Genomic DNA, 14,451 nt, shown 5'->3' with positions numbered 1-14,451 from the left:
TAAGATTATAAACTCCCTATGTTTGTGTACATCAAGACTGTTTGCAGCCAATTTTTGGTACACACACACAGAGATAACAACATACCAAAAAAGTGTTTTCCTATAGAACCACAACAATCTCTCCTGGGGCCTGCTGACACTTTTTCAAAAGTCAGTGAGACTCCCCTGGTGGTCCAGTGGTTGAGAGTCTGTCTTCCAATGCAAGGGATGCGGGTTCAATCCCTGGTCAGGGAACTAGGATCCCACATGCTGCAAAGCAACTGGGCTCACACTGTAACTACTGAGCCTGTGTACTCCGGAGCCCAAACACCACAAGAGAGCCCATTCACGGCAACAAAGTGTCCCACATGACTCAACAAGGGCCTCTCATGCTGCATCTGAGACCCGATGCAGCCAAATTTTTTTTTAAGTTAAGAAGCTGAAGATTGCAAGGGAGCTTCTTCTAGTCCATAATGGTCAGATGGTGGATTTATCTGTGATACATCATATAAAGGTGTCAGCAGTACTTTCCTCCAAAAGAACAAAAAATCATTTTCCATTCAGGAGGAAGTTGTTTCCTGAGTAGCCACTCTAGAGGCTGCCCTCCTACATACAGTTACATCCAAGCTCCCCTAGGGAGTAAAGAAGCATGACAGCTCAATCCCTGGGCTTCCCTGATGGCTCAGTGGTAAAGAATCCACCTGCAATGCAGGAGACATAGGAGACTTGGATTCAAACCCTGGGTCAGGAAAATCCCCTGGAGAAGGAAATGGCAACCCACTCCAGTATTCTTGCCTGGAAATCCCATGGACAGAGGAGCCTGGCAGGCTACAGTCCACCAGGTCACAAAGAGTTGGACACGACTGAGTGACTAAATGCAACACAGCAGCTAAATCCCTGAGCACAGGAATTCCTCAGCTGATGATATCACATGCTCCCAATAGACTATGAAAAGGTTTACTCCTCCAAAACAGGAATCTCCACATACTGTGGAGTAACTAAGCCCGTGAGCCACAACTATGGAAGCCCATGCACCTAGATCCCATGCTCTGAAACGAGAGAAGCCACCACAGTGAGAAGCCTGTGCACTGCAATTAGAGAGCTGGTTCTCTGGTTCTCTGGCATGATTAATAAAACTGATAAATATCTTGTGATCATTACTAAGATAAGAGAGAGGACTTCTCAGGTGGTCCAGTAGGTTAAGAATCTGCCTGCCAATGCAAGGGACACAGGTTTGATCCCTGGTCTGGGAAGATTCCACATGCCGCAGAGTAACTAAGCCCCTGCACCACAATTTCTGAAGCCTACGCACCCTAGAGCCTGTGCTCCACAACAAGAGAAGGCACTGCAATGAGAAGCCTGACCACTGCAACTAGACAGTAACCCCATTTGCCACAACCACTTATGCAGCAATGTAGACCCAGTGCAGCCAAAAATAAATACATAAAATTTAAAAAAGACAGAAATTATAATGTAAGTCATCATGGGTAACCAGGAGGTATATGAGATAGGTACTGAAGGCCCTGTGGTGTGCCTTTTGTAAGGCAAATTAAACAGCCTAGAGCCTTCTGTAGTAGGGGATTTCGGTTCAAGGTGGCCCAATTTGCAAGTAACAGCATATGCACTCCAATAAACTTGTAAACAAGGGATTTGTTGCCTCCAAAACACCGAAGAAATCTAGACAGTGTTGTGTGTGCTGAGAGGGACTACTGCTATTTCTTCATGGTATCAGGAAGGGGGAAGCCTTCTGTTTATTTATTTTTTTAATGCATCCATTAAAGGATGTCCAATGGCACCCCACTCCAGTACTCTTGCCTAGAAAATCCCATGGATGGAGGAGCCTGATAGGCTGCAGTCCATGGGGTCACTGAGGGTCGGACACAACTGAGCGACTTCCCTTTCACTTTTCACTTTCATGCATTGGAGAAGGAAATGGCAACCCACACCAGTGTTCTTGCCTGGAGAATCCCAGGGACAGGGGAGCCTGGTGGGCTGCTGTCCATGGGGTCACACAGTTGGACACGACTGAAGCAACTTAGCAGCAGCAGCAGGCCTCATATGTTTGTCTGTTTGTTTTTCTGGAGGAAGGAGCCCATAAATATTACCTATGGTCAGAAACCTGTCTGATTATCTGGCACTGCTGGTTGTAAGAAAATAAAAAATGTCAATATAAGTGAAGTTGCTTGAGGAAAGGCCTCATATGTTTGAAGCAATGCCCATCCACTTTTTAAAAACCCTCCTTTTTCAATATCGTATGTCCTAAATGTCAAATGAACTTCCTCAGAAGGGATGTCATTAATGGCACAGCACCCCTCTGCTCATGGCCCGAAGTGGATGCAGCACAGACCCTGCCCGCTGAGGCTGCGTGCTGTGGCAATGGTGCTGAGGTTCCCCCAGGGTAACCAAGTAAAGCTATCCATGTCCCTTCAGAGGAGAAGGCCAAATGCAGATGAGGGGCTGCTGAAATAGACACTGAACAGAACAGACTTAGCCAAATCTGTGAAAGCAGAATGTTCAGCAGCTGCTGAGTGGATGGAGTCAGTCATTTCCACAACGTTGGAGACTGGGAATAAGGGGTTTACTTGGTAGGACAACAGCCTCAAGACCATGGCATTCCGCTGTGAGGTGTCTGTAACTCTTTCTAGGCTTAAGAACAGGTCAAATGAGGCTGTTCAAAGTAGAAGCACTGGCGATAATTGCAAATTTATATAATCCCCAAATTAAAGGTTTCTAACAACAGTTTTCAATCCTCAAAGGCCCTTTTTAACTTGTACTGGACCATACCACTAATTTAACTAAGGCATAAGGACCATGGAATTTCATTTTGTGAAGGCAATTTGGAAGTAGCAAGAACTTAATTTGTATGATTTACTGGTTCAGAGCTTTCCTGCTCACTACTGGATATTTTACAACAATGGGCGCTGTGATCATAAGGACAGGCAGAGTTCTAAAGTATATCAATATGTCCTCTATATTATAGTCAGCAATTCCTCTAAGATCATGCAGTATAAATTTAAGTAGAGCAAATACAAGACTTTGCAGTGAGTAACTGCAGGAAGGTTTGTAAATTCTTTCATTATAGGAGACAGTAACACCGATTCTAAACCTAAGTTGTCGGGACTTGCCTGGTGGTCCAGTGGTTAAGACTTCGATCCCAATGCAGGGGTATGGGTTTGAGCCCTGGTTGGGGAACTAAGATCCTGCAGGCTGCAGCTAAAAAACATAATCAAACCAACCAAAGGAAACAAACAAACAAAAAAACCCTACATTCTGAGGTCCAAAAGGCAAGGACTGTCTTTTTTATCTGTTTAGCTATGTAAATTCTTATTTAAAAAAAAAGAAATCTGTTTGGCTATGCAGGGTCTTTGCTGTGGCATTCAGGATCTAGTTCTCTGACCAGGGGTCAAACCCAGCCCACCCCTCCCCAATACACACACACACACACACACACACACGTATTGGGAGCGCAGTCTTAACCACTGTGCCACCAGGGAAACTCCTGTAAATTCTTTTAGTGCGTTTTGTATTTCCAATTGGAAAATTCTGGACCTTTTCCAGTATCTTTTTCCTTTTGTTCATTCTCTCCTGTTCTTCCCTAGATTACAATTTAACACACTATTGACTGGAGAAGTATTAATGCCACAAGTGTTAGTTTCTGCAAGAATACCCCGGTCAATAATGTGTTGTGCTGTGTGTGCGCTGTACTTAGTTGCTCAGTAGTGTCTGACGCTTTGCGACCCAATGGACTACAGCCTGCTGGGCTCGCCTGTCCATGGGGATTCTCTAAGCAAGAATACTAGAGTGGGTTCCCATGCCCTCCTCCAGGGGATCTTCCCAACCCAGGAATCAAACCCAGGTCTCCCGCATTGCAGGCAGATTCTTTACCAGCTGAGGTACCAGGGAAGCCCCAATAATGTGTTAAGTCACAAGATATACTTAGAAAAGAGCGTGTCCTCTCTACCCTGGCATTCATAAATGTTTGCTTCCAGAGAGGTGCACACTAGTGTCACTGGGATCAGAGACCTCCTCCACGATAACTGGTTATTTTATAGAATTTAAGCACCCCAGGCTTAAACAGGTTTGAACTAATCCCTTTGCTGTGTATGTGTTTTGTCCCCCTAACTCAGAGGGTCAGGAGCTTTGTTGCAGTAGAGGCAGGGGCAGCAGCAGAGACACCTAAATGTCCTAGTGAAGGGCTTTCCCAGTGGCTCACAGATAAAGAATCTGCCTGCAAAGCAGGAGTCACGGGAGATGCAGGTACGATTCAGGAAATGGCAACCCACTCCAGTATTCTTGTCTGGAGAATCTCATGGACAGAGGAGCCTAGCGGGGTACAGTCCATGAGGTCACAAAGAATCGGACAGGACAGTGACTGTGACTGACTTGACTGACTGAGCCCTCTGCTATTAGGCGTGGGCTCAGCCTGCCACCTAGTGGCCGCTTTTTCCGAATGCTTTTTCTCTGAAATAACTGTTCTTCAAGCAGTGACCATCTGAAGGGCTCACCTCCTTCACAGGGTGTAATCAGGCTTTTCTTCTCCTAAGAGCAGGCAATCCCAGCCTCAATTACATTTTTACTTAAAGACACAGGCAGGTTCCAGCCAACACATCGACTGAGCACTATTTTAACAAAGACCTAATTCCCATACTCCTACTCAGAAAAGATAAGGAATTACCAAAACTTCCAACTCGGTGTCCTCTGTATATAGAACTCCGGCTTGGTGGGGTCAACCATGCTACACAGGGGCAGCCAGCACAGGGCATAGGAAAAGCTCCCCAGCAAACAGCAGCTCACAAAGCAAGAGCCTCCAGGCTTTCTTATCAGCCTGTCCGGGTAAGAAAGAAAGTGAAGTCGCTCAGTCGTGTCCGACTCTTTGTGACCCCATGGACTGTAGCCTATCAGGCTCCTCCGTCCATGGGATTTTCCAGGCAAGAGTGCTGGAGTGGATTGCCACTTCCTTCTCCAGGGGATCTTCCCGACCCAGGAATCAAACCCGGGTCTCCCGCATTGCAGGCAGACGCTTTACCGTCTGAGCCAGCAGGGAAGCCACTAGGATAAAAGGGAGGGATGAGGCTTAACTTTTAGTACCAGAAAGAAAGAAAGTGAAGTCACTCAGTCATGTCCGACTCTTTGTGACCCCATGGACTGTAGCCTACCAGGCTCCTCCATCCATTTGATTTTCCAGGCAAGAATACTAGGCAAACATCAAATATGTGAACCCCTGACAGCTCATTATGAGAACAAACCCAGTAAGCATTCGCATTGGTTTGTTTTTATACAAGGAAACACTAACAAAATGAAATCAGGAAGTAATCAAAACTGCTTATTTCAAAGGGTTATTCACTCAGTTGTCTCCAACTTTTGCGACCCCGTGGACTGTAGCCCACCAGGATCCTCTGTCCATGGAATTCTCCAGGCAAGAATACTGGAGTGGGTTGCCATTTCTTACTCCAGGGTGGCTGAAATAAGAGCAAAATAGAGCAGGATATGTAGGTTAGTTTCCTATCTTCAGTTCAGTTCAGTTCAGTCACTGAGTTGTGTCCGACTCTTTGCATCCACATGGACTGCAGCATGCCAGGCCTCCCTGTCCATCATGAACTCCTGGAGTTTACTTATTGCATTGAGTCGGTGATGCCATCCAACCATATCATCCTCTGTCATCCCCTTCTCCTCCCGCCTTCAATCTTTCCCAGCATCAGGCTCTTTTCCAATGAGTCAGTTCTTCGCATCAGGTAGCCAAAGTACTGGAGTTTCAGTTTCAGCATCAGTCCTTCCAATGAATATTCAGGACTGATTTCCTCTAGGATGGACTGGTTGAAGCTCCTTGCAGCCCAAGGGACTCTCAAGAGTCTTCTCTAACACCACAAGTTTCCTATATTAGGAATTTTTAAAAAATTGTTTTTTGATTCAACCTTCCCATGCATTACTTAGTGAAAATAAGAAGAGAAACTTACATATGCTGTATTTTCCTACAATTAATCATTATTTTTAATTAGCTTTTGCTTTTTATTTTAATATTTATTTATTTGGCTGCACTGTGTCTTAGTCGTGCATGTGCGATCTAGTTCCCTGACCTGGGCTCGAACCCAGGCCCCCTACATTGGGAACTCAAAGTCTTAGCCCCTGGATTACTAAGGAAGTCCCTAGTTTTTGCTTTTTGAAATTAAACTTTTTTACATAGGAAATCACTTCAAGATTTAATCCTTTAAATATTTAACAGATATAAAACCACAGACCATAAAAAATTTTACAAATTCCTTTCTAACAAAAACAACAAGGGGGAAACAAACAAACAAAAAAAGGCTTCTATCGACTGCCCCCAACTTATGATGCTTTAACTTATAATTTTTCAACTTTACAATGGTATGAAAGCAATATGAATTAAGTAGAAATCATACTTTGAAGTTTGAATTTTGATCTTTTCCCAGGACAGCGATATGTTTTATGACGTGCACTCAGTTGCTCAGTTGTGTCTGACACTCTGCATGACGTGTATAGCCTGCCAGGCTCCTCTGTCCATAGGATTTCCCAGGCAAGAATATTGCAGTGGGTTTCCTCCTCCAGGGGGTATTTCAAGCCAGGGATCGAACCCGAATCTCCTGCATTGGCAGGTGGATTCTTTACTACTGTGAAAAGTTGTTGTTGAACCACGCAAAGACGCTGGGATTCTTGGCCTCCGGAGGAGAGGAATTCAGTCCGGGGCCAGAGACAAGGCTTGATCACTCAGAGCTTTTGTGTAATAAAGTTTTATTAAAGTATAAAGGAGATAGAGAAAGCTTCTGACATAGGCATCAGAAGGGGGCAGAAACAGTATCCCCTTGCCTAGTGTTAGCCATGGAGTTATATACTCTCTAATTAGTCATTACAGTGAATCAAAAGAATGTCTGGAGGTTGTAAAGACCTCACTAGACCTACTCCCATAATTTACACCTTAAGATAACAGGATTAGCCAGAAGGTTTTTTCCAGAGACTGTCTTCAAGCAGGATACATTATTGTTATATAACCCTAAAGAATGTAGAGGGACAAAAAAGTTTATCCTTTCTTCCTCCTTGAGAATTCCAGACCCCTCTCTCCTTGGGGACCCTTAGACTTCTTATCAACCTGCCTAGGAAATGACTCTCTCATTTCCCCCTTTTCTTTTAGGAGAATTATGTTGCTAGGGGAAAGGGGTGTCGTTTTCTTTCCATAACTGCTTCCAAGCTGATAAGGGGCATTGTCCCTAAATGGGCAAGGCAATATATTCTCCTAACCCTCATATTGAGGGTCTCTGATCCAGGGGCCCCAAGTAATATTTGGAAGAGGCTGTGGCACTCATAGGAGCTTGGACAACCATTTGTAACTTAAAAGCCTTTATGCGACTAGAAACAAATCCAATTACACAGTTACAGATGCAAGGCAAAATAGTCATTAAAACAAGTTAAAATCAAAATTAAAAATCATGTCCATAGTTACATCAGTCCATCTTAGGATTGTTAGATGTCATCAGTTTAAGAAGAGGAATCACATGCGATTGTCATTGAAGGTATTTGCAGACTTGGAGAAAGTGTTTTCCTTGAAGTGGAGATGTCCACCACAGGAAGCCTTCCACTGATGATGAGGGGAGCACTCCACAGACCCAGCAGTTAGACTGATTGTGGAATGCAGCATAGGAGTGAGCCCAGGACAGGAAGGCATTGTCTTGAGGATCAAATGGCAGACTCAGGATTTTTGGAGTCAGCAGAAGTAGGCTCACACAGATTATCAGGCCCATCTGAAAAGTATAAAGTCAGAGCATAGAAAGTAAAGATATAAAATGAAGTCACTTAGTTCTGGTCAGGGTGCCACCTCTTAACTCGAGTGTGATGTACCCACGAATCAATTCCTGGCACTTTGACAGCTGTGGGAGAAGAAAGAATAACCTGGTAAGGGCCTTCCCAGAGGGGCTCAAGGGATGGGCCCTCAGACCCCAATGTTTTTATGAGGACCTTGGTTCCTGGCTCAAATAGGGGCTTGCTTGACTCAGAGGCTGGGTCAGGAGTCATCTCCCGGAGTTCTGTTAATGTCTGTTGAAAAGCTGAGAGCTAAATTACATAACTAGTTAATTCCAAGGCTTCAGGGTCTATAACAATGTCTGTGCATAAGAAAAGCCTTCCATAAATACATTCAAAGGGGGACAGTTCCTCCTTTTCGGGGAAGTTCGAGCCCTCATCAAAGCTATGGGTAGGACTATAACCCAGTTGTCCTGCATCTCTTGGGTTAATTTGAGCAGATGTCTTTTGATAATGTCATTAGCTTTTTCAACCTTCCCTGAGGATTGGGGTCTCCAGGAACAGTGTAAGTGATATTCTATCCCTAGAGCCTTAGACACCCCCTGAGTTACAGAAGCTTTAAAGGCAGAGCCATTGTCACTCTGAAGGCTCCATGGCAGCCCAAACCTGGGGGTAATTTCATGGATTAAAATCTTTATAACCCCCTTAGCCTGTTCACTATGACAGGGAAAAGCCTCAATCCATCCAGTAAGAGTGTCCACCCAAACTTGTAAGCAAGAATATCCATTAGCTTTCGGCATATGAGTAATATCAATTTCCCAGTCCTCTCCAGGATACTTCCCACTTCGTTGTAATCCAGACTTTGCTAGCTTTTCAGTCTTTGGGTTATTTTTCTGACAAACCTCACACCTTTTGATAATGTTCTTTAAGGTTTTCATTACATTTTTACCTTCAAACAAATGAGAAGCCATCTGGTAAGTACTCGCTGCACCCAAATGAAAACTCTGGTGTAAACCCTTAAGAATTTTTTATTGAGCATTTTCAGGCATTATTAATCGTCCATCCTCGGACTGTAACCATCCTGATTACTGATAAAGTAATCTTTGCTCCTCTTTTCTCATATCTTTCTAATTCTTCCTCGGTATATTGGCTTGACAGTCAGCCAGCTGACTACCTTCAGCTACTTTACTCCCATCTCTGTTGTGTCCTTTGCAATGCATAACAGCTACTTCTTTAGGACAATATATAGCAGTTAAAAGTCTCTCGATCTCTCTGAAATGCTTAATAGGTTCTCCTGTTGCTGTTTTAAACTGTCTTTCTTTCCATATTGCAGCATGAGCATGTAAAGTCAAATAAGCATACTTAGAATCAGTGTAGATATTTACCCGCTGCCCTTTGCTTAACTCTAGAGCTCGGGTCAGAGCCACAAGCTCCGCTAACTGAGTGCTGGTTCCCTGGGGGAGAGGTTTTGCTTCTAAAACCTGTTCAGCAGTCACCACGATGTAACCTGCTTTACGCTCTCCATCCCAAACAAAGAACTGCCATCTGTAAATATTTCCATGTCAGGATTGTCTAATGGGGTATCCATTAGATCTTCCTGAGCTGCATAGTTTAAAGTTAGGAATTGGGAACAATCGTGATCAGGTGTTTCATTTTCCTTCTCAGGAAGGAAAGTGGCAGGATTTAAATTTCCACAAACTTTAAGCTTAGTTAGTGGTCCTTCTAACAACAGTGACTGATATTTAAGATGCCTACTGTCTGTCATCCAAATATTAACCTTAGAATTTAAGATTCCACTCACATCATGAGAAGTCAGTACAGTAAGATTTTGTCCATTAATTATTTTTAAAGCTTCAGGTGTTAATAAAGCCGCTGCCCCAATTACTCTTAGGCAGTGGGGCCACTCGCATGAAATTACGTCTAATTCTCTGCTTAGATAAGCAATAGGTTGCTGGCGAGGCCCTCGGGGTTGTGTCAAAACTCCCAAGGCCACACCTTTTCTTTCAGACATTCCAAGTAATGTCTCTGCAAATAAAAGAAGAATGAGATATGACTGCTGCTGCTGCTGCTGCTGCTGCTGCTGCTGCTAAGTCACTTGAGTCGTGTCCGACTCTGTGTGACCCCATAGACGGCAGCTCACCAGGCTCCCCCGTCCCTGGGATTCTCCAGGCAAGAACACTGGAGTGGGTTGCCATTTCCTTCTCCAATGCATGAAAGTGAAAAGTGAAAGTGAAGTCGCTCAGTCGTGTCTGACTCTTAGCGACCCCATGGACTGCAGCCTACCAGGCTCCTCTGTCCATGGGATTTTCCAGGCAAGAGTACTGGAGTGGGGTGCCATTGCCTTCTCCGGAGATATGACTAGATACTTACTATTATGGCTCAAATCAAATCATCAAGAACAAACCCCGAACAGTAGAGAAAATGTGCAGTAACAGGAACCCTCACTCACTATTGGTGGAAATGTAAAATGATATACCTAGTTTCAGCCATGAAATTAAAAGATGCTTACTCCTTGGAAGAAAAGTTATGACCAACCTAGACAGCATATTAAAAAGCAGAGACATTACTTTGCCAACAAAGGTCTGTCTAGTCAAGGCTATGGTTTTTCCAGTGGTCATGTATGGATGTGAGAGTTGGACTATAAAGAAAGCTGAGCACCGAAGAATTGATGCTTTTGAACTGTGGTGTTGGAGAAGACTCTTGAGAGTCCCTTGGACTGCAAGGAGATCCAATTAGTCCATCCTAAAGGAGATCAGTCCTGGGTGTTTGTTGGAGGGACTGATGTTGAAGCTGAAACTTCAATACTTTGGCCACCTGATTCGAAAAGCTGACTCATTTGAAAAGACCCTGATTAGGAAAGATTGAAGGTGGGAGGAGAAGGGGATGACAGAGGATGAGAAGGTTGGATGGCATCACCAACTCAATGGACATGAGTTTGAGTAAACTCTGGGAGTTGGGATGGACAGGGAGGCCTGGCATGCTGCAGTCCATGGGGTTGCAAAGAGTTGGACATGACTGAGTGACTGAACTGATGCCTAGTTTGGAAAACAGGCAGTTCCTTAAAACTAAACCCATTCTTTCCACCCACTCCAGCATGTCCCTTTCTATTTCCCCAAATGAGCTGAAACTTAGGTTCATAAAAGACCTAATTATGAATTTTTATAAGAGTTTTATTCATGATTGCCAAGCCTTACAAGTAACCAAGATATCCTCCAATAAACAATAGAGAAAAGAATCATGAGAACATCCACTCAATGAAATATTGTTCAGTGATAAAAGGATATGAGGTATCAAGCTAAAAAGACATGGAGAAACCTTAAAATAAGATTGCTAAGTGATTGTATCTTTCTGGAAATGACAACACTATGAGAAAGTGAAAGATCTTCGGTTGCCAATGATTTGGGGTGGGAGGGAGAAAATAAGAGGTGGAGCACAAGGGATTTTTAGAAGAGCGAAAGCACAAGATACAGAAATGAAAGATATGTTATTTCCTAACATCAAAGCCCAGACCGTTTATTGGGTGGGTCAAAAGTTCATCTGGATTTTTGGTGACATCTTATGGAAAAACCCAAAGGAACTTTTTGGCCAACCCCATAACACACAGAATCAAAGCAATTTTACATGTAGATTTTAATGCATCAATATTAGCTCATTGAATGTAACAAACATACCACAGTCTTACAAATTACTAAAAATAGGGCAAACTATCCAGAGGCACAGGGGTTATGTGGGAATTCTGTTTAATTTCTCATCAAGTTTTCTGTAAACGTAAAACTGCCATAAATAAGTCTATTAGAAAAAAAAAGATAAAGACAGATGCACTAATATTCATCTCAGATGATGATTGATAACTGGAAAAGGTCATCTTTCATTCAACTGATTTAAATTTATTTCAATGAGCCATTATGGTGCTCTTATGAGGCCTGAACCCTGAGACTTGGAAGAGAGGTTAAAACTCTACTGAATGCCGTGTTCCACCAGATGTCCTGAGAAGTGAAATGAGTGCCTTGGTTACTATCAGCAGTACCTGGGCCTCTGATGTGGATAAGAGTGTCCTGGCGAGGCCTCAGTATATATACAGACAAGTGTTACCTTGATGTACATCGTGGGTATCTGGTAGGGAAGAAATTCCCAGAATTCTTGAAAGGTTGTTGTTGAATCACGCGAATACACCGGGATTCTTGGCCCCCGGAGGAGAAGAATTCAATCCGGGGCCAGAGACGAGGCTTGATCGCTCAGAGCTTTTGTGTAATAAAGTTTTATTAAAGTATAAAGGAGATAGAGAAAGCTTCTGACATAGGCATCAGAAGGGGGCAGAAAGAGTACCCCCCTGCTAGTCTTCAGCTGGATGTTATATAGTCACCAGCAGTCTGTTAATGAAAGAAAGGAATGTCTTAAAATTTAGAATGGCACCAGGCCCCTCACCCATAAGATGCATTTTGGGATAATCTTGGCCCCAAATGGTTTATCCTGGGCCATAAAATGATTAACTTGAATCTTGAAGAAGGGCAGACCACCATACAAATAGTTTCATTTACATAGATTAGGGGAACAATATCTAAGTATAACATACTGGTTTGTCAAGTAGGTTCTGGGCCAAGAGGCAGAACCGACTTGGAGACAGAGTTTGGGGTAAAGTCATAGTACATTAGCATAGCTTAAGACAAACATTTCCATAAGAAAAAGGCATTGGTTATCTCTAGGCTCAAGAATAGCTAACTTCAGGTGAAACCAGGTGTCATTATGGCAACACAGTATTTTAAGAGAAACCTCCCTTTAAATTTGTATAAAGAAGGAAAAAATATTGCTAGTTTGTTTCCTCCTGCCGCTTAAGAGAGATAAAAATGTCTGACACTTGTAGGCTATTTTCTCCATTTGGAGACCCCTGGCCTTCTTGCCTGTTACCCTCTCATTTTCATCGACTCCAGTCCCCAGGTCCTGGTCTACAAAGACTGTGAAAAGTTTGTCCTTTCTTCCTCCTTGAGAATTCCAGACCCCTCTCTCCTTGGGGACCCCTAGATTTCCTATCAACCTGCCTAGGAAATGACTCTCTCATTCTTTTATCATCAACTCTTAGACGATCGATTGCCCATGGGTTTATACACACATGCTGTCCAAGCCAACTGCTGGTCAGGGCTAAGACGACAAGCTGATGTTGGGTCTGTTGTGAACCCTTGAGTCCCCTCCTTCAGCAGAATGTCCCAACTAAGGCGTGAAGAGCTGGATCACATATGAATGTGGAGATAATCATTCTGAAGTCTATGAACTCTCCTTGCTCTTCACTCAGGGAATCCTAAGGAGCCCACAGGGAGCTTAGGGGTCTGGGAAGGGGTGACCTCCTTCGTCACCTGGCACCTGGCTAGGGACCTAGGAGAGGGGAGGCCCCCTCCTCCTGCAAGTAGGTTATGGTGGGGGTCCCACAATCAGCTGTATCTTGTCTCAGGGGGTTCTCCACAGCTGCGCTGAGCTCTTGGAGTGCTGCTTACAGGCTCCAATTCATAACAGGAATCTGAATGAGGGAGTCCTATGTTCAGGGCTATCTGTTTTCAGCACAGCTCTGTCAGGAGGCATAATTGCAGCTCGAGTGGCATACAGTACAGGGCCTGACGGGGGAAAATCCAGAGGCAGGAGCGGAGGTCCCTGAAGCCTCTACTGTGACTCAGGATCTGATGGCACTGAGGGGAGTGCTTGTCATCAGCCTGGGCTTTCGTGAGTTTGTTTTGTACTTTTCTAAGGGATATAAGTAAGGGATATTCCGTAAGATGGTATGGAAAAGCCCAAATGAACGTTTTGGCCAACCCAGTATATTTTTTCCCCCATCCTGTTGAACTGAGTGCCTACCATGTGCCTCCCACTGTGTCAGGCACAACAGTGATTCAACTCAACTGTTCTTTGTGATGAGGTTTATTTATTTATTTTTTAGATGACTCCCTCATTCCCACAGTCATTAGCATCCAAGGAATGGATGTGAGGTGCTCTGCCACATTCCCAACGGGAGATGGCCATCTCCCCCCTGGCCAATGGGAAAGCCATTCTTGGACTCAACTGGTACGATTTTGCCGCTGTCAGGAAGCCTCCAACTTGGGATGCCATTCCTGAAGAGTTAAGTGGGAGATGCCCTGGCATCCTGCCCTACATTTTTTTCTACAGCCCCGGCTTTCCTTGTTCCAACCTGCTCCTTCACAGTGGAAGGGGAAACAGGGAGTTCTGGCCAGGACTCCTGTAGCCCCCAACACAGTGGGAGCTCCCTCCTCTCAAGGGCTGAAGCTAAGTGTCACTGATAGCATGCTACTTATGATGGGGGATGTCCTTCTCCCCAAAGACCTCTCCATCCGACCCCATCCTGAGAAGTGGTCTCCCTGAGTGCAGTATAACAGCCCTTTCCCCAGTCACAGGGGGCCTGGGAAGCCTGAGGGACAAAGGGATCCATCCACACCTGCTGCTCTTTGGGGCTGTGACGTCATCTGACCTGGTTCTCTCCAATGGGCCGCCCCCCTGTCAGCGAGCTCCACTTGCTCCGAGCACCCCCTCCTGGGGAAGAAAGTGAGACGGGGTGAAGATTCTCCCCAAGGCTGTTAAGCCTTAAATCACAAATGCTCTGATCAGTAGAGGTTCTCTACCTCTGCTTAAAACAATTTGAATTAGGAGAAACCGCTTCCAAGTAAACAATTATATTGAAATGATTGATGGGTGCCACAGGAATGCTTAAATGGCAGCTAAGAA

The sequence above is a fragment of the Bos taurus genome, chromosome 7, assembly GCF_002263795.3.
Source record: "Bos taurus isolate L1 Dominette 01449 registration number 42190680 breed Hereford chromosome 7, ARS-UCD2.0, whole genome shotgun sequence".
NCBI classification, from domain to species: domain Eukaryota; kingdom Metazoa; phylum Chordata; class Mammalia; order Artiodactyla; family Bovidae; genus Bos; species Bos taurus.
This window is presented reverse-complemented; position numbering follows the sequence as displayed.